The sequence below is a fragment of the Diplotaxodon limnothrissa genome, linkage group LG5, assembly GCF_057381915.1.
Source record: "Diplotaxodon limnothrissa isolate DT_005_m linkage group LG5, D_limnothrissa_male_GT1.1, whole genome shotgun sequence".
NCBI classification, from domain to species: Eukaryota; Metazoa; Chordata; class Actinopteri; order Cichliformes; family Cichlidae; genus Diplotaxodon; species Diplotaxodon limnothrissa.
The window spans coordinates 1723757-1745571 of NC_140600.1; the positions used below are offsets into that span (position 1 = coordinate 1723757).

The following is a 21815-nucleotide window of genomic DNA, read 5'->3' on the forward strand; positions in this document are numbered from 1 at the left end:
GGCACTGCGGGATTTGATTCCCTGCCGTTGTAGTGTGTTACTGATGGTGACCTTTGTTACTTTGGTCCCAGCTCTCTGCAGGTCATTCACCAGGTCCCCCCGTGTGGTTCTGGGATCTTTGCTCACCGTTCTCATGATCATTTTGACCCCAAGGGATGAGATCTTGCGTGGAGCCCCAGATCGAGGGAGATTATCAGTGGTCTTGTATGTCTTCCATTTTCTGATGATTGCTCCCACAGTTGATTTTTTCACACCAAGCTGCTTGCCTATTGTAGATTCACTCTTCCCAGTCTGGTGCAGGTCTACCATACTTTTCCTGGTGTCCTTCGAAAGCTCTTTGGTCTTGGCCATGGCGGAGTTTGGAGTCTGACTGTTTGAGGCTGTGGACAGGTGTCTTTTATACAGATGATGAGTTCAAACAGGTGCCATTCATACAGGTAACGAGTGGGGGACAGAAAAGCTTCTTACAGAAGACGTTACAGGTCTGTGAGAGCCAGAGATTTTCCTTGTTTGAGGTGACCAAATACTTATTTTCCACCCTGATTTACGAATAAATTCTTTACAAATCCTACCATGTGAATTCATGGATTTTTTTTTTCACATTCTGTCTCTCACAGTTGAAGTGTACCTCTGGTGCAAATTACTGACCTCTGTCATCATTTTAAGTGGGGGAACTTGCACAATCGGTGGCTGACTAAATACTTTTTTGCCCCACTGTATATATCATATATGTGTGACTATATGCCAGGGCTGCACTGTATCAAGCACATCCCGTCTCAAACATGGTGCTCTTGAGGAAAATACAAATAATAATAATAATACAAATAATAATAAATAACTTTATTTATAAAGCACCTTTCAAGGACACTGTACAATAGGATAAAACACATAATAGAACAATGACACAATGAAGAACAATAAAACAAAAGCACAAGATAAAATTAACAAACAGTGTGTTCACAGTGAATATGCAGATTTGAACAGATGGGTTTTGAGTTGAGATTTAAACTGGGGGAGAGAACCAATGTTTCTTATATTTGGGGGCAGAGAATGCCACAGCCTGGGAGCAGAGCAGCTGAAAGCTCTGCTTCCCATGGTGGTGAGGCGGAAGGAAGGTACAGCAAGCTGGATAGAAGAAGGTCGAAGTGAGTGGGCAGAAAAGGTAGTGCTTAACAGGTCAGATAGGTAAGGAGGTGCGAGGTTATGAAGGTGAGCAGAAGAAGTTAGTATATTATCTGTAATTTCACTGCGAGCCAGTGAAGTTCCTGAAGAACAGGGGTGATGTGCTAGCAGAGTTCTGAACCAGCTGAAGCTTATGGAGGGATTTTTGGGGGAGACCATGCAAAAGAGAATTGCAGTAGTCAATACGGGAGGTAACAAGACTGTGGACAAGAATGGACGTAGACTGGGTGGAAAGAGAAGGAAGCAATCTGTTAATGTTACGTAGATGGAAACAGGCAGAACGGGTGAGATTATTGATGTGAGATTTATAGGAAAGTGAACTGTCTAGATAACACCGAGGCTCTTAACCTTAAGGAGAAGTGAAAGCTGTGGAGTTGATAGTGAGTGAGAAATGATTTGCCTTCAAAAGGTTGGATTTGGTGCCAATAAGGAGATTTCAGTTTTATTCTCATTGAGCTTTAGAAAATTAGAGCTAAACCAGGATTTTAATTTGGATAGATATTCTGTGAGGGAAGAAGGTGGGAGGAAGGAATCAGGTCTGCAGGAGAGATATAACTGGGTGTCATCAGCAAAAAGAGTAGATCAAATTTGCGGAAAATGGAACCTAGAGGGAAGATGTATATTCTGAAGAGAAGAGGGCCTAAGACTGAACCTTGGGGTACACCAGAAGTGACCGGGAAAAGACGTAAGTGGATTGATTTCAGTTGAATAAACTGGGAGCAGTCAAGGAGATATGATTGAATCCAGGCTAGCGGTGTGTCAGAGATGCCGAGAGAGGAAAGTCTGCTTAGAAGGACAGAGTGAGAGATGGTGTCGAAGGCTGAGCTCAGATCCAAAAGGACGAGAATGCTGAGTAGACCAGAGTCAGCTCTGATTAGAAGATCGTTAGTGACTTTAAGTAAAGCAGTTTCTGTACTGTGACATGAACGAAAACCAGATTGAAATCTGTTGTAGATGTTATTATTAACCAGGTGTGAATGAAGTTGAACTGCAACTACTTTTTTGAGTATTTTAGAGATGAAGGGTAGATTAGAAATCGGACGGAGGTTGTTAAAGTTGTTAGGATCTAAAGAAGGTTTTTTCAGTACGGGAGAGACTGAAGCAATCTTGAATAAGGAGGGAACGATACCAATGGTGAGTGAAGAGTGGAAGATAGCAAAGATGAGTGGGAGTAAGGAAGAGAGGCAGGATTTCACAAGCCCTGTAGGCATAGGGTCAAGATGACATGTGGCAGGCTTTGATTTGCATATAAACTCAAAAATATCAGATAAATCAGGAAGATGAAAAGTGGAAAACGGCTCAAAATAGAGAAATGGTTCTGGAGAGGGCGTAGACACAACATTTCAACAGCGTTAAATGGTAAATGGCCTGCATTTTGTAAAGCGCTTTACTCAGTCCCTAAGGACCCCAAAGTGCTTTACACTACATTCACTCATTCACCCATTCACACACTGGCAATGGCAAGCTACATTGTCATTGCCGTGGGGCGCACTGACAGAGGCGAGGCTGCCGGACACTGGCGCCACCGGGCCCTCTGACCACCACCAGTAGGCAAACATGGGGTTAGTATCTTGCCCAAGGATATTTGGCATGCAGCCAGGAGGCAGCCTGGGATCGAACCACCGACCTTCTTATTCATGGCTGACCTGCTCTGCCACCTGAGCTACAGCCACCCCAAGTAGCTAGTGAGAGTTGCTGGTGGATGTTATTGATTTTTGTAGTCCAGAAGAAGCATCAAGGAGTTACAGGTTTCAGAAGAAGAGAAGTGTGGTGGTAAAGCGTTGGGGGTTGAATTAGTTTGTTGAGAACCGAAAACAAAATCCTTGCGTTGCCCTCATAAGAACTGATAATACCTGAGTAGAAACTTTGTTTGGCCTTGTTGATGGAGTCTTTATACTGAAGTACGTGGTATTTGTAGATTTCTACATCAATGATTAAACCAGATTTCTTATATTTACACTCAAGCTGCTGAGCTTTGGCATTCAATGCTCGAAGGTCAGAGGTAAACCAAGGAGCAGTGCGAGCGAAGGAAACGGAGTGAGTTTTTACAGGAGCCAGTGAATCAAGAACATTGAGTAAACAATTATTATAATATAACAACAAATTATCAGGAGTAGAATAGAAGTCTGGATTCTGAATATTGTCCAATCAATGTTCTTGATGTCGCGGAACGAGATGAGACGGGTTGACAGAAGAGCAGCTGAGAGTGAAGTTAAATGAAAGGAAATGGTCAGTTATGGGAATTTCAGCAGCAGAAAGATTTGAGGGAGTAAGACCAGAACAGCAGATCAAGTCCAAGGTATGTCCTTTGGAGTGAGTGGGAAAGTCAATAAATTGTTTAAATCCAAAGCCCTCGAGACAGGAGGAAAAGTCTCTGGTGAGCAGAAGGTCATTATTATCCATATGAATGTTGAAATCTCCCACCAAGATCACATTTGGGGAGAGAGATGAAAGATGGGCTAGTAGATTAGCAAAGTCACTGAGGAAGACAGGGTTAGGTTTGAGGGGGCGGTATACAGTAGCTACACAGCAAATTCAAAAGTGTTAAATGTTTTGGTGTTAATAGTCTTCTTGCAAAAGTAGAGTTAATTTTACTCTAAGTAGAGTCACATTCTTTTAATGTAACTCTTTTAATGTAAAATGATAGTAGTTAAAATCGAGTGTTAAAAATGAGTGTTTCTCTGTCAAATCTGGAGGTGTTACAATGGAAACATTAACTCTTGACCTCTTAACTCTGAACTCCTAGAGGGGCTATGACACCAACAGAGTAAATTCACAGACTCCGCCCCCAGCACGGCTCCAATCGAAGCTGAAGTGAAGCCGTTTCAGAACATTTTGCTCTACATATTTGAGTTGTTTGCCATGCTTGGTAAGTCATTTTTTCAAAGATTGTTTCAATTATTGTTATTAGCTTTTACTTCTGTGGCTCTTTGGAGTTGAGACAAAGCTGTGTGAAAGGCATTAGCCATGTTGCTCGGTGATAGCATAATATTCTGTTTTAGCTAGCTGAAAGGTATTGTTTGCGGGCAAATACCACAGCCTTGAAAAAAGCTTGCATGTGAATTTTCAGTCAAACTTTTGGTCAAATACACCTAAAACAATGTCTAGAATGTGAAATGTTGGTATAATGGTGCTACTTGAAGCCTGAAAACGATCGCCCATAAAAAATAAAAAAAAACGTGCAAACAGCAGTAGCTGACGTCCTGACTGGATTCTACGGTAGCATAGATCCCTCCAGAGTTTTGTGCACACGGTTTAGGTAAAAATTAAAAAGGTTGAGGTTTTACATTTAGTTCAGTATTACCTGTTGCCTGTGTCTTTGTCTTTTGGGAAAATACTTTACACAAGTAATGGCTCAAAGAGGATTCCTTTTTTTTTCTGTGCTGCAATTGTTTACTGGATTATTTGTGCCATTAATTAGTGTCAACTAATTTTTATTCAATCTCCGCACAGGATATGCTTGTGAAGATGGAATATGGGGGAGAGCAGAAGTGCGTTGAAGTTCCACAAAGGGATGAATGAAGGACATGCATATTGTATTGAAGAAATAAGTGATGAGAATGCTGTTATTTGCATTTACCAGCTCACCTATGTCAGACCTTTTGATAAACAAAATTCTAATGAAAGTGAGAACATGTATACTGTTACATCTTTCAGAAAATGTTTTGAAATTGTGCTGCACAGTTCAGAATAAATGTTTTTCAAAAACCATTGCGTCTTTTTAGTAAATGTTTATTTCCAAAAGAAATTTCTAGAAGGTCAGAACAGTAAAATTCCCGCTTTTTAGAATGAATTAGAAGATAACTCTTACGTAGTTAAACTAAAATACTCTTTGAGAGTTAATATATAAACTCTTAACACCAAGTGTTAAATTATTAACTCCAGACAGATTTGGTGTTTAACACTAAATCAGAGTTAACGTACCAACTCTCCAAAAAGAGTTAAATTAACACTCTCTGGTGTGGACCCATATAGACACTTTAATAGTGTTGAAATCAAATCCGACAGTGTTAATTTGGACATGCTGGATTTGCTGTGTATGATGGTGGGAATAGGTCCAGTCAGCTCACATGCAAGGCACTGTAGGGAACTAAAGGTATCAACATTTACTGGCAGGACTTTCAAGTGCTGGCGAAAAATGACCGCGAGACCACCCCCACAACCTGAGCAGTGAGGTTTAGAAAAGTAAACAAACCCCGGAGGACTAGATTCATTTAGATGAGAAAAGTCATCAGGTTGTTGCCAGGTTTCAGTTAAACAGAAAACGTCAAACATACAGTCAGATAGGAGGTCTTGGATGAGAGGTCCCTTACTTGTCAGTGAGCGGATGTTTAGAAGACCGAAGTTGAGTGGAGTATTTCCTTTTTTGCTAATCATAGTGGGTGCTCTGGTGAGGTGGGCTAGAGATCGGTGGTTGACAGCCCGATCAGAGTTCCTGCGAGGGCGGCGAGTAGCAGGCCAAAATGATTTGATTCCACTGGAGTTGAGGAAAATCCTGCGGGACCCACGATGGATATATCTCCAGTGAGGCTGGAAAATGATGTCTAGGCGGTAGTGGAGCTCTGCCGGCGATGGGAGCAACAGCTGGTCGTGAAGGCGCAGGAGCTCAGCGGCAGTATAGCGGAACAGTCCAGCCGTAGGATGGTGGACGAGTGTCAGGAGAATCCAGAATAGTACCGACCAGCTCAAAAACATCTTGGCCCACATCTTAGACAATGTGGAGGAAAAAAAAAACAGCCGGTCGGAGCGACAAACAGGTAGGCTAAAATAGCCCAAACAGTTAAGCTAGTGCAGCTCACTGGGAATAAGATGTCAGAGCACATTTAGCTGGAGTAGCAGATGTTGAGGACAATCATTACAAATCAATCCCTGGCAGAGATTGATCTGGTCCTGAGTGTGTGTGAATGTCCCTGTTGATTCAAATCTGAATCCAAATAATCGAAAATGTACCATTGAGTAGCAGCAGCCAGATGCGTCAGCATTCACTCAAGCAGGAAGTCACCAAGAAGAGAAGGCATCAAAGAATTCCAGTATAGACCTTTCAACCAGTCCTACTGCGACTGCCACTGACACTGGCATTGTTTGTTGTTTCACTGGAAAGATGAAAATTAAAACAACTAAAGCATAATACAGTGGTATGCAAAAGTTTGTGCATCCTTGGTAATTTTCATGATTTTCCATCATAAATCATTGGTTGTTTGGATCAGCAATTTCGTTTAAATATATCATATAGCAGACAAACACAATGATATTTGAGAAGTGAAATGAAGTTTATAGCATTTACAGAAAGTGTGCAATAGTTACCTAAACTAAATATGGGCACCCCAACAGAAAAATTACATCAGTATTTAGTAGATCCTCCTTTTGCAGAAATAACGCCTCCAAACACTTCTCATAGCTGAGAGTCTGGATTCTGGTTGAAGGTAGTTTGGACCTTTCGTCTTTACAAAACATCTCCAGTTCAGTCAGGTTTGATGGTTTCCGAGCATGGACAGCCCGCTTTAAGTCACACTGTAGATTTTCAATAATATTCAGGTCTGGGGACTGAGATGGTCATTCCAGAACGTTGTACTTGATCCTCTGCCTGATTTTGAACAGTGTTTAGGGTCGTTGTCATTTTGAAATATCCAGCCCTGGCGCAACTTCAACTTTGTCATTGATTCTTGAGAATCTGCTGATACTGACTGGAATCCATTCGACCCTCAACTTTAACAAGATTCCCAGTACCTGCACTGGCCACACAGCCCCACAGCACGATGGAACTGCCACCACAGTTTACTGTGGGTAGCAAGTGTTTCTCTTGGAATGCTGTGTTCTGTTTCCGTCATGCATACCACCTCTTGTTATGCCCAAATAACTAAGCCTCTGCTTACCTAAGATTTTTCTTGACCTGTCACTTCCGGCCTTAACTAGAACTGTGCCTGTGGTCTTCCATTCCTTCACTATGTTCCTCACAGTGGAAACTGACAGCTGAAATCGCTGAGATAGCTTTTTGTATACTTCCCCTAAACCATGATGTTGAACAATCTTTGTTTTCAGGTCATTTGAGAGTTGTTTTGAGGCTCCCACGTAGCCACTCTCGAGAGAAGATGCAAAGAGGAGAAAAACTTGTAATTGGTCACCCTAAATACCCTTTCTCATGACTGGATTTACCTGTGTCAAGTGTCAATGAGCTTACCAAACAAATTTTATGTTCCAATAATTAGTGCTAAAGGTATTCAAATCAATAAAACGACAACGGTGCCCAAATTTATGCACCTGCCTAAATTAGTTTAAGTAACTATTGCACACTTTCTATAAATCATATAACTTAAATCTAAGTTAGTAATCCACAGGCCTAAATTACAGCTTTATCAACTAAAATTAAATAATTTGAGCAAATAAATCAAACCAAACCACAACTTTTGTCTGTGCTGCATCTGCTGTCTAGGGGGGAAAAGAGTTGTAGTTGTTTATCCAACCACAGAAATCCACTGTACAAGTAAATGTGATTTTTTTTTGTTACCAGGCAATGTTCTTTATATATATATTTTAATATTTATCTTAAAGAGTAAGACGTCAGAATAATGTCTCTTCTGCATATATCTTCCTGTGAAACTGAAGTGGGATATTTTGCACAAAAACTTCAGTGGAGATTTTGACTTGAGTAAGTGAAGTACATTTTATCTGTGACACTTGACAGAGCTCAAAACACCTCACAATCCAACAGCTAACAAATGATTTTGTTATTTTAAAAAGAAATGTGTTTTTTTGAAGTGTAGAAACATGAGACTGCTTTTGAGCCTTACTGTACTCAGCTGAATGAATTAATAGTTATATATAATTAATAAAATTATCACTATTGTGCCGTCCCTTTCTCTGGAAACTCCAATATAGATCCTACTGCTGACTGAAGCAACAGGTAAACATTCTCTATGATTACAGACTAATGAAAGTGTCAATGTACTAAACATTTGATTAAAATGTTGCTCTTTATTGGAGCTACATTCACAAATGTGACCTCCAGATAACCGGAATGATATTCCTTCCTTTTTATTGCTTTTCTTAAAAAAAAAAATCTCTGGCCTTGTCAAGGTTAGAGTGATTTTAAATAAAAACATTTTGTATTCTTCCACACCCAACATCTTGACTAACGGCAAAACAATAACCGTATTTTCCACACCAAAAGGTGCACTTAAAATCCTTTAATAAGTGTGCCTTATAATCCGCGCGGCTTATGTATGAATTCTGGTTGGGCTTACTGACCTCAAACCGATTTGATGTGGTATACAGTGCTCAAAAATCTGTCAAAACATGTTTTAGTATGACTTCGATAAGCTAGGAAGCTTATCGGAGCCGCACCTCTTGATCGATTGTTGGAGCATTACAGCTACCGTAGTCAGGAGCCTGACGGAGTAATCTGGGTCCAAAACTCTGTCCGCTTCAGGTCCCAAAGTCAAATGATCACTGCGGCATCACTGAGAGTTAAGAATTCTCTAAATGTTTTCATCTTTAATGAAAGGATCAGCGTTGCTGCTTTACCAGGTGTAACAATTAAGTTTAACATCCAGGCATCCATGAAAACAGAATGTATTAAATCGTGGCTCAAGAGATGGCAGGTCATCTTGTAATCGGAAGGTTGCCGGTTCGAGCCCCGGCTCGGACAGTCTCGGTCGTTGTGTCCTTGGGCAAGACACTTCACCCGTTGCCTACTGGTGGTGGTCAGAGGGCCCGGTGGCGCCAGTGTCCGGCAGCCTCGCCTCTGTCAGTGCGCCCCAGGGTGGCTGTGGCTACAATGTAGCTGCCATCACCAGTGTGTGAATGTGTGTGTGAATGGATGGATGACTGGATATGTAAAGTGCTTTGGGGTCCTTAGGGACTAGTAAAGCGCTATACAAATACAGGCCATTTACCATTTAAATAAAATTGATTTCAATGCAATTTAATATAGATGGACAACTAGTGATGGCTAACCAAACAGACATAGTAGTGTTGGACAAGCAGAGGAAGACAGCCATAGTGGCAGATGTAGCTATATGTAGTGATAGCAACATCAGGAAGAAGGAACATGAGTACCTTGTGTTTCTTCTTTCAAGAGCTGAGAGAGGAGACGAGAAGATGTGGAGGATGAAGGCAACAGTGGACCCTGTGGTAAATCAGAATCAGAATCAGAAAAGGTTTTATTGCCAAATGTTGAGCAGGTTTACAACATTAGGAAATTGCTGCGGTGCTTCAGTGCAAACATACTGTCATAAATTGCGCTTAAATAGACATGAAAAAATAAAAGTAAGAATAAGAATTAAAAGTGCTACGTAGAAAGATATATACATGAGTATGTTTGTAGCATGTAATGTAATGTAGCAATCCCCGTGTTTGCCACATGGCTCATTCAAACAGAATCTTATCCTTTCTCTCTACTATCTTGAAAATATCTGAGTTTTTTCCCTCAGAATACAACACACGCACACGTACTTTGAAAGGCCCAAGTATATCAGTCAGAAAACACTGACATTATATGTCCGCAACGAGGACATATAATGTCACTAGAAAGGAACAAATATTGCTATACTTTAAAATCTACTGTACTGGATTTTATTGATTGATTCTAACATGTTATGTAAATTGCAACAGCAATAGTTTGAATCGTTCAATTCAAAATAATGCAAAAGAAAGGGAATTTGCCTCTTTCTCACTACTTATTGACCAAAATTACCTCTGGATACGATAGACTTACACTACTTACACTACCAGTCAAAGGTTTTTAAACACCCCAATTTGTCAAGTTTTTTTTTTATTGAAAATTATGCAGTTTACTGTCTAATTGCACTCTGAAGTGAAAGCATAGTAAAAATAAGCAAGTGGAGTTAAAAAAGAAATCATTGAATCAGTTTATAGACCAAAATGTATTCTAAACTTTTGACTCATCGATGTAGGCACCTTTGGCAGATATAACAGCTGAACACACACGTGGCATTCTTTCTACAATAGAAATCAAATATTCTCCCATATCTGTTGCAGATGTTCCCATAAATGTGGACCTTGTAGGCCGCTTTGCTCTTCTGTCCAGTTCATCCCAAACCAGCTCGATGGAGTTTAAGTCTGGAGACACTGCTGAACACGCCGTGTTTTCAAGCTCACCATCTTGTTCTTTTTTCCTGAGGTAGTTCTGGCATAGATTGGACTTATGTTTTGGGTCATTATCTTGCTGTAGGATGAACCCCTGACCAACTAAGCATGATGTTCCAGAATGCTGTGGTTTTGGTTCAGGGTGCCTCTCACTATGTACAAGTCACCAACCCTGGATCCAGCAAACAGGCCCGGACCATCACACTTCCTCCTCCACGCTTGACAGTTAATGCCACACATTGTGGAACCATCCTTTCACCTACTCAACAGAGATCCTGCATGATGAACCAAAGATTTCAAATCTTGCTTATATCAGTCCATAATACCTTCTTCCAGTCTTCAGTAGTCCAATGGCGGTGTTTCATGGCTTAGCGAGGGCTATCTTGCTGTAGCTCATCCTCTCAAACCTGCAGCTTGACCTACATTTTTAAGTGTTATGATGGTCTTTCTCTCTTCTTTTGTTAATCGCTTTTTTCTCCCCATTTTTGTAGCAATACACTACTTTCTGCACACAATACTGTTTCAACTCTTGCTCACGAGGGTGTGGTACCACAGTGTGTTCCAACACTGCTTTTATGCAGACAGCGGGGGCTGTAAGTAATCCAGTAAAGTTGGAACACCTATAGTAATTAGTAGCACCAGCTTTTAAGGCTTGATCAACCTCCATTAGTGCAGAACAGCTTTAAATTATTAACCTATGTTGTGTTCCCTGAAAGCTCTATTTCTTTTAAATAATTTGGAAATTTACATGATTTTTTAGTTTGGGTAACGTTACCTTTTTTCTTTTTTTTTAACCTCTGACAGTTCTTCACTTCCCTTTGTACCATTTCAAGCTATTCATTGGACTTAAACGACTTGAATTGCAATAAATAACTGGTAAAATTGGGATGTTCTAAAATGTTTAACCGGTTCTGTATATGATCCACAAGGCATCAAATCTAGCTGGGATTAAGGACACAGAAAGCTGCAGTTTTTAAAAATTCAAATGGCAAGTCTAGGAAGTCTTAGTCCTGTGCAAAAAAGACATTTTATGAGTGCAAATTCAGAAGGCACATGTAGCTGCTCAGGATGTAGAGCTGTTACATTTCATGTACATCTGGAGATAATCCTCTATTTTTGGCCAGTTAATAGAAGAACAAGACAGACACTGTTTATACGTTGCAGATTCTCAGCTGGAAACAGATGGGTGTGGTTCTTAGATCACAAAAGATCCCCAGGTAACAGTAGTCTGTTATCAGACATGTTCAGTTTGAGCCGTTTAAAGATGGATCCTGATGTAGAACTAAACACAAAATAAACCTGCTGCAAGCTGTCGTAGCTGAAGCAGATGACTGGCTATCCATGTCTGTCCTGCTTGTTACTATTGCATGACTCTGTGTGTGTGTGTGTGTGTGTGTGTGTGTGTGTGTGTGTGTGTGTGTGTGCGCGTGTGTGTGTGTGTGTGTGTGTGTGTGTGTGTGTGTGTGTGTGTGCTGGGGGGATTATGAGCAGATGGCATGGGAACACACACACATGCAACCTGCCATCCATCTGGACAGTTCTGCAGGTGAAGTGAAAAGTGTTTGCTGAAAAAACGTGTGTGACATCACAGTGGTAAACAGCACAGGCAGACATAAAAGAAAACAGCAGCAGGACTTAAGGCCTGGTCAGGGAGGCTGCATTTCTCTGTTGATTAGCCAACATACCAGACAGACAGCCAGATAGGAAAGGGGGAGGAAAACACTGTGAAGGACATTTGGATAGAAAAGTGTTTTGCATGGTTTTTCACATCCAAGGCCTTGTTAGATAAACAACAACTGTGAAACACAGCCCACAGTTGATTAACACACTCTTTATAATTATTATATGTCCATAACAGATGATTCTGTAACTGACACTATAACACATGTGTACTGCATTAGTGCCGACCTGTTTTTAATGATGACGCTGCAGCTGAATTACAAACCATCAATTCTGCCTAACTGAGCATTTTTTTGTTGTGTTGAATCTAAAACCGTTAGTCCATCTGTAGCTAACATGCAAAAATCAGCCAAGCACATGATAGAATTTAACTGAAATCAAACCTCCGCTAAGGTCCAGGGCAGAAGTCAGCAACCACAGACGTAATTTACAGTTAGGGTTAACCGTAACTAATTCATATGCTATGTGTAGTAATTAATCCTCTCCCAATTACATCTGGCATCTGCCCATATCCCCCTTGTCACATGGGTTTTTTCTCTTTGTGTCTCACTGTTTGGTAGGAGGAGCTAAAATGGCTCTTTTGATGTTGAAGGTTGTTACAGCCTGATCTAGGACACGAGCAGTAAGGAAATGGAGCACAAGTACAATGTGCAGTAAAAGAATACAATGGCAAAAACTTCCCCAACAAAGAGAGATACACCAATATGACTACATCATATATCATATCATCAGTATGTACAGTTAGAGCCATCATTTATTGGACAATTCTGGTCCAATTTTCTGTAACTTTAACTGCAACTTTGTATCTCTGTACAGAATCTCAGTAAAGTTTTGAAATCAAACAATCAATATGTGATTGAAGCACAGACTCCAACTTTAATTCAAGAAATTTTACAAAACTGCACCAACTCTTTAGAAATAAAAGCCATTTGTACAGATAGCCCTGCAGAAATGAATGAGAGAATTGACTGACGAGCAGTTTCATGTCCAGCTAACTGTAATTCGCAACAAATGAAGCAGATGTAATATTGAAGCTGACTCCAAGTGTTCAATTTTTATTTTTTTAAACTTTCACTACAGTTTTGAATATGAAGAGATAAGCACTGGGAGCAGGAGCCTATTCCAGCTACCACAGGGTCAGTAGCAGTTGAAGTGAGGGAGGTTTAATTAAAACACTAAATAAAGTAGACCTATCAGAGAGATAATCATTAGGAGTAGCCAAATCAACAATCTGGTACATTCTTAAAATGAATGAATTCAATGGCCAGTTCAGCAACACCAAAATGCCTGGAAGACCAGAACATACAGTGCAAATGTATAGCTCCAAAAGTTGATTCTGTTCATCTGGATGTAGCGTCTTCAGTGGGAGAAACGTTTCACCACTCATCCAAGTGTTTTCTTCAGTCTCAGCTGACTTCAAATTCACCAGGGAGGATATGAAAAGTGGCAGGTTAGCCTTCTCAGACTGTGAGATTTCCATCAGTAATGGGGGACATCTAAAAGCTGACGTGTACCGTAAACATACACAAACAGAGTAACATGGTGTACGCTGTTAAGTGCAGGAGGATTGGCATGATTTATACATGGGGGAAACCAAACAACCTCTGGCTAAGAGGATGGCACAACACAGAAGAGCCACCTCGTCAGGCCAGGACTCTGCAGTCTATTCACACCTACAGGCCAGTGGACACTCTTTCAAGGATGAGGATGTAACATCCTGGACAGGGAGGAACGCTGGTTTGAGGGCGGAGTCAAGGAGGCCATTTACGTGAAAAGGGAAAGACCATCTCTGAATCGAGGAAAGGGCCTAAGGGTACATCTGTCACCATCTTACAATGCTGTGATTGCAGCCATTCCCCAACTCTCTGTGAATGGGACTCATGGCCTTTGATCAGTGGTTATTGATCAATGGCCATGAGAATTTGCATAATCATGATGAAGGAACTGACCTCACAGCCCATTGTTCCTTCAGTGGGCTGGTTTCAGTCATTGTGCAGATGTCCTGTTTGTAAGATTGAAACCTGCAGTCAGAGTGATGAAACGTTTCTCCCACAAAACGCTACGTCCAGATGAACAGAATCAACTTTTGGAGATTTACTTACCTGGATGATTGAGAATGCATCAAGATGCATATGTATAGCTTTTGGCTATCACTAGCTGACTGTACAGAGTCCTACCTTAGTACACACCTGCAACAGCAACCACTCCCTGAAATTATGCTAATTTATATCTGAATTATATCTATTAGAATCTTTATTTATACCTTTTAGATATAGATTTCCCCTGGGCAGCACAATTGAGCAGTGATTAGCCTGTGCTAATTACTAAGCTAAACCCTGATCTGTGTGGGTTCTCTCCAGGTCCCAGTGTCCAAAGACACACAGTTAGATTAACTGATGATTCTAAATCAGGAGTCGTCAACCCTGGGCACAGCTGGCACGCGAAGGGTTAACTGATGGCACCACCATAGCTGGACTGGCCATCGGGTATTTGCCCAGTGGGCCGATGGTGATTTTTTGTTTTATTTTATTTTATTTTATTTTTTATTTTTGTAACAGTATAAACAATGAAAGGTGGTGGATTGGCCAGATGCTGGTCGATGCGTGAAAATAACTCTAATTTTTTGTCCCAGTCCAGCCCTGGGCACGACACGCAGTGAATTAATCTGAGGAGGTGTTTTTTGCAGACGGACCCAATCTGAAGCAAGCCCTCATTGAGGAGCAGCGATTCCACAGTTCCAGTTAACTGGATGGTGAGCCAATCCAAAATTGAATAGGATTTGCCGAGGTTTTATGAAGCCAAAGTTTCGTTCCCATTGAAGCTTCAGATACCTGCAGGACTACGAACTTTCTTCCTCCATCGGAGTGTGGTAGGACAAACATTAAACAAACTGAACGGGCCCCAACGATCCATCAGTTGCCAGACATTATTCACTCATACATTTGACTCAGAGAAAGCTGTATGCGCGCACTTTTATTTAGTTTGTTATTTTGGGGGAAATATTTTGTATTTTATTTTATTGCTTTCATTACATTTGTTGCAGCTGCTGTGTGTCAAATATAACAAATTTGTGAACAGTCTATTGTGGTGTGGTCTCTCCTTATTGGTGTTTATACTTTGGGCTCCTGCCGATCCTAGATCTTCTGATACTGGCTAGTGAGAGTTCGGTCATTCTTAATAATAATTCGTAAGTTGGGTTACAAGTGCACTTCGCAAATTAGCTCGCATAGACACATTAGTTGTGCCGCTTCCTAATGATGGTATCTCAGCTAACAACCCCAACTACCAGATTCAACTTGTAATTGGCTAAAATCACTTCGCCTACCGGTCAGAGGGACGTTGCTAGCTGGCAGTCTTTTCAAGCGATGTTGAAATTTCCACATTCCGACACTTCAAATGCTTCAGGAGCTGTCGGCTCAGCGCAGCATCAGCACCATGGATACATCCGTAGACTCGAGACAGAATTTACAATGTGTTTTTGGGACTTTCAGGTGTTTGGACCAATGTTTTCTTTTCTGATCAAACCAGAAAGGTTTGTCAGCTGGATTTGTCTCGCATTAACTGGCTGGACACAGAGGACATCGAAATGCAGCTGATGAACTGAAAAGCTCGACTCTGTGGGGTCAAAGTTTGCAGAACTACGAACGCAGCTGGAATCCACAGCTGTGCGTGTTCATGGAGCTGCATGTTCACCTACTGGACATCACTACCTGACAGGTTTAACTGGCTTCAGAACATTGCAGAGGCCTTATTGACAGTGTTTGGCTCTACATGTCTGTGTGAGCAGGTTTTCTCACACATGAGTCCTCAGGTAGCCTCTGAATGCTGGACACTGGGAGACCTGTGTCTCTGAGTGGGAGACCACAGATCACATTAACATGTGTGTCTCTGTATTAACAAACATGCCATATTGGCCCAGTTTATTTTTCTTATCATTGTTGGGAGGAGACCATAAATAGCATTTGTATTTTCTGTTGTACAGTTCATTTGCTGTTATGGATAAAAAGTCTTTTTTTGTTTCAAAATAGCTGATAAGTATTCGCTGATAGCTGCCAACATCTGCGAACAAATATAATCCTATAAAGTTGTTCTATATAGTGTTTAACTGTTAATATAGAGCGCTATTAAATTTATTGCTAATGCAATCATATGACACATTGACCTCTGAGGAAATTTTAGATGGGACTTGTCATCAGAAAGGTTGCCAACCCCTGTTCTAAATTATCTACAGTTGTGAACGGCTGTTTGTCTCTGTGTGTTGGTCCTACAACAGACTGGCGACCTGTCCAGGGTGCACCCCACACCTTGCCCTATGGTAGCTGGGATTTATAAAAACCAGAGGTGCTCACTGGACAGACTTGAATGATAGAATCAATATATAATAGACCCAATATAAATCGATGAAAAGTTTTTGTTTTTTATGATCCCATTTTCATGGCTGCTATTCTAGACCTGTTGTGATGTTAGATCAGTCAAAACTAGACTGAACAGACTGCTACAGTTCTGGTATCTCGCTCATTATCCCAGCCTTCATTTTTATGTCAGCTATACACAAAATGTCATAACTGGAGGAGTTTAAGTAGCTCTGGAGCTAAAAAATATTCTCCATCCTTATTTATATGTTATGTTAAAACGTCACCTGTTGTACTGCTCTGACAGAATTCTGACTTTGGTGGAGTTGTTCTATAACTAAACTGATGGGAATGGAAATCTCAAAATCTAGAAGAGAAACCTAGTGTGTCTAAACAAAACACTCTGGGTTTGTACTGAATATGGGGCCAAGCACCTATTTAACTGTGCTGAATTGTCCATATTTAACTGCTAAAGAGCGATAACTCCATTTATCATGACATCAGCATCCTATCAGGCACTGAGAAGAGCTGCATGTGCTTCTGATAGACTAGCAAAGGTCACATATTACTACAGCCCACAGTCACTGGCAAACTCATCAGAATACCATTGGTCACTGGATGCATTCACCAGTTTGCTAATCCAGACTGAATAAATCTATTTGTCAGATGTCAGTTATACACTTATTTCTAGAGATCAGAAGCTGCCGTCATATGCTGCCAGACTCGTTTAACTGTTGCACAACAAATTTCAGGATATTAAAAATAGTTTGGAATCAGATTCTCCTGCTAACCTAAGAGAATTAACAAGTTTCAGGACTTGATTATGACTGTCACTGAATAAGTTGCGGCCGCAACTACAGAAAACAAAAGGATGAAACAAACAATATTATATTTACAATCACGCTTAAGGTACAATAAGCTACTTATCACTAGTCCAGAAACATTATTATTGAGTTATAATCCATATTGAAGGACTTCATGATGGCTCAGCTTAAGATCCCCACAGTCAGCGTCAACCAAATAACCTTTATCACATCCACCGTCTCGGTGCTGTTAAAAAAGACGCCAACAAACCAAGATAAGTAACTGCTCAATTTAACCATTAAAAGCACAAAGAACTAGTGAAAAAAACAAGAAAAAGAACTGAAAGGAACTCACAATTATAAATGATCAATTCCCACTAGAAATTCAGGAAATATGCAAACGCCTCTTATATTGCTTTGCCACTCCTTACACAATAGCACCACTGCACATTAAAACTACACTTTTAATCATCACTCACACATGTCCAGACATGCACAGTCAACCATATATTTAATCAAAAACCACATATCCATATTCATCATATCTCTACAAACGTGGATCAAATGTTTCTGTTGGAAAATCTGTGGAGTTGGAAGTCGGGCAAAAATCATTCAAGTCTGGTAATCCACTGTAATTCTAAAGCAATACGTGGAAGAGTATGGCCTTTGTGATAGTTGGAGGTTAAACCGTCACCAGATGATTGAGAATACACTTACGTCTGATCAAACATAGAACAAACATGGGAATTAAACAACAACACTAAGACAAAGTTTCTTATACAGCAGCTGAGACATGACAACATTGAATACAATAATAATTCTGGTAAATATCTGACAAACATACTTGATCAAAAAAAACAACAACAACCCAACAACAAGCACAGTTATCGAGGACTCAGCAAGTCTTCCCATAGTTCTACGAATAAAAATTTGGTTTTTTTAGGGGGGTGGGGGGGATTTTTATATAAACACCTCTGACCATGAACCAAATATGGAAGATATTCACAAATTCAGCAATACTAGAGTTCAATCATTTCTATTTGCAGCACTTGAAAAATTTGGGTTTGGAGAATCCTTTATTGGTTGGATAAAAGCATTTTACACATCCCCAAAGGCAGTCACCACTGACAGGTCAATGTCAGCTTCACTCTCCTGAATGCTATCAGGCAAAGATGTCCTGTGGCTCCATCTCTATTTGCATTACTCATTGAACCACTAGTTTACGCTATGAGATACAATAACAATACTAAGGGGATTTCAAACGTTAACACAGAACACAAAATTCTCTTTTATGCAGATGATGTGCTATTACTCCTTCAGGATCCTCATTCTTCCCTGTCCCAAATATTTACGTTTATAGATATCTTTTCAGAAGGGATAATCTCTTCACCCGAGTTTGCATGTCCATCACTTGAACTCTCATCTGGATTCTTTTCTAGTCAGCAGCTAAATGTGTCAGGATCCTGGGTCTCCTGACCCAGCGTTTTTAATTCTGTGTGATTTTTGTGTTTTGGTCGAGTACTTGTGTGATTTATTCTATGGTTTCTAGTTTTGATCCCTTGCCCCTCATGTTTCTCTGTGCCCCCTCTGTTCTGTGTAAAGTCCGTGTTTCTTGGTCTGTGTCTTTGCATGTTTTGAGTTTCTTGTTTTCTGTCACTCTGTATTGTGAATTATGTTCTCATGGTTGGTCTTTTGTTACTCCCTCGAGTCCAGTTTCTTGTGTTCCCTGCTCAGTATTTCCCTCCTTGGTTCTTAGAGTCCTCTGGCTTATGGTTTATGTTTCTGTGTTTCTTAGTTGCTGTCTCCACCGTGTCAAGTTCGCATCTCTGTGTTATACTTCCTGTTTTACTTTGAAGGTCCGTGTCTAATGTGAATGTGTCCTGCTTTGCTTCCTTGCCTCGTCAGTTCTGATTTCTCCCAGCTGTGCCCTGCTTCTGTGTCTCATTCCCCGCGTTACTTCCCGGTGTATTTAAACCCTGTGTTTCTCTGAGTTGGTGTCGTCCCTCATGCTGTGTGGATCTCCCTGTGAGTTTAGTTTGTTATTTCCCAGTTTAGTTTGCTTTGTATGCTCGTTTCCCCGTGCCAGCAAACAAAGCTGTGGTTTTGAGTTCATCCCTTGTGTCTGAGTCCTGCCTGCCACGCTGCCTGACAAAATGTGACATTTCACACACTGAGAAACATCCTATAGCTGTCAGTGATCATGCTCCTGTGTCTTTAATAAGGTTATTTCACCAAGTAAAAACTGGAGATTTAAAACATCATTGCTTAAAGATTAATTCTTTTTTTTTAAACTGTAGGATTTATATGTAGACTACAATGATCTGCCTGGAACATCAGCAATTGTTTTCTGGGAAAAAGTTAAAGCTGTGAGAGGTAAAATTTCATTTTCATCACATTAAAAAATCTAAGGAGCTGGAGAAGAAAGGCAGCTGGACCGCGTTGAGTCAACCATATATTTAATCAAAAAACACATGATGAATATGGATAGCTCTACAAATGTGGATCAGATGTTTCTGCCGCCTATGAAATTTCTGAGTTGGAAAATCAAATGTTTCATCTTTCATCTGAGAAGCTTCCTCAGTTCTAAGACAAATTGGTGGAGTTTCTCCTATGACATACAGCTGAGCCCGGTCCTGCGTGTTGACCCACTATTGACCATGTACCTAATCACATGAGCCAAGTTGTGAAAATGGGTGTGGGTCATTATCAGAAGAGGTTTTGGGTTCAGGAGATCTTAAAGCATGTGGTTATCCCAATTGGGCTTTCATCAAATCATCAAAGGTGTACAGTAAAGGAGGTCAGACACAAAGTAGGGAGAAAAAAGTTCAGGGATGGGTGGCTGCCCAATGTGGAGGAGTTTAAGCATCTCAGGGTTGTGTTCACAAGTGAGAAGGGAGCAGGAGATTAACAGATGGACTGAGACTACAGCTGCAGTGACACTGAAGCTGTAGCACTGTCCACTGTAGTGAAGAGAGAGTCCAGTGTAAAAGCATATTTTCCAGTCGATCTACATCCCTGTTCTCATGAGTTTTGAGTGACTGAAAGACTGAGAATATATAATCAGCAGAAATCTGCTTTCTCTGAAGGGTGGTTGGCCTCTCCCTTAGAGATAGAGTGAAGAGTGCAGTCATTCAAGTGGGGCTCGAATAGTGTAGAGTGCCAAACCTCTACATTAACAGAACTCAGACAAGTTGGTTCCGGCATTTTACAAGCATGCTTTTTCGGTGAGGTGCTTGTGATAGATTGTATGTCTTGGCTGGCCTGGAAATGCCCGTGTTTCTTTGGATAACCTGGATGAGGCAACTAGAGAGAAGGAGCTCTGGGCGTTTTTGCTTAGACCATGAAGGAAATGAAGGGGTTGTGGTAATAATAACAATAATAATAACAAGAAGAAAAATAAGATTATTATTATTACTCAGTACTCCACCAAAACACTAGAGTGTAATGCTTGCATACTGCACCGATTAGATGCTGTTTATAGACGTAATGATAGTGATCCTTCTTATTATCTGGCTGATTGTCTATGAGTTCTGAGCCTCCCTCCCTTCCTGTCGGGCTTGGTCTCCCTCCTCTTCAGAATGAAAGTCACTGAGTGAATTACTGAGGCTTCAGCCTGAAGCACTGTCAGTTCACAAACTCTGAATGAGCCATTTGCTTTAACACGGCTCCTCACAGGAGTGTGTTTGCAGCACAACTGATTTGCATTTATTTATTACTGATGATGAATACTCCACCTTGAAGGATTCCACTGGTGAGTTTGCATGTATTAATAATTAATTGTGTACACTTCAAATTGATGCCAACTGTTTTCAAAACAACTGTCAAAGATTGTTTTTCTCCCTAGAGCACAGAGAACAGACAGTACTCACATTTAACAATATGTTTGTTTTAGAAAATGTATTCCAAAATTATACTTTTAGATGTTTTCTTGTCTTTGCAAAGTTATGTTCATGTGTACTGAAATGTGCATGCTACGAAGACTGTGTTTTGTATCAAGTAGACACAGTTTGCAGCTATTTGCTTAAGTTTTTGTTTTCCACAGAATTGCAAAACAGCAGTGAGCTAGCGCTGTGATCTTTACCTTGAAGGATGGCTTCTCAGTGGTTCAGTAGACTGCTTGCGTTTGTGGCTGAGGCAGAATGTACATGCTGGGAAGGAGAAAGCAGAGTGGATGTTATTTTGATGTGAATGTAAGGACCAAAGAACCAACAAGGGGAGAGGTGGAGCACTCATATTCAGTTTTCTGCTCCTCCACATTAACCCTCTTGGTGGAAATCAGATGGCAGCTCCACTGACCTTGTACAGTGTGCATAGACACACTGATGGCTTACAACTGAGGAATTATTACAGCCAGCAGCCTCTCTTTCTAACTTTCTATTACTGTTATTTTTAAACAGTACTGATGGGCACAGAAATAGAAGAAGCCTGATTATGTAAATAAATTTGAAGTCATTCTCATTAACTACCTAAACTGTGGTACCCACATCTAACAAAGTTACACAATACTTACAAACACTTGCCAAAATGGCAACACTGACATTTTATTTTTGGAACCATCTAAAATCCTTTGTCACGTTAGAACTCAGTAAGTCAGCACTCTTCCCCCTCCCCTCCCTAAGTTTTATTAGATGACAGCAGCAATAAACCCTCTGCTGCCACAATCATGGGATGATATCAAAAATAGAGGATGATA

The 21815-nt window shown here is 40.6% G+C and overlaps 1 protein-coding gene across 2 annotated transcripts in view; it reads right to left on the minus strand.

Moving 5' to 3' along the window:
- Positions 1-21267, minus strand: part of fhit (fragile histidine triad diadenosine triphosphatase) — a 137619-nt gene extending 116352 nt beyond the window's left edge. Inside the window, exons 1-2 of one of the 2 annotated variants that reach the window (XM_085353668.1) lie at positions 21204-21267; positions 9238-9307 (exon numbers count right to left, since the gene is read on the minus strand). The gene's annotated coding sequence lies outside the window, so the exon portion shown is untranslated. Of the gene's footprint in view, positions 1-6132; positions 6226-9237; positions 9308-21203 lie in introns of those variants that run through there. The other variant, XM_085353669.1, reaches the window with a different exon arrangement.
- Between the last annotated feature and the right edge of the window lie 548 nt (positions 21268-21815).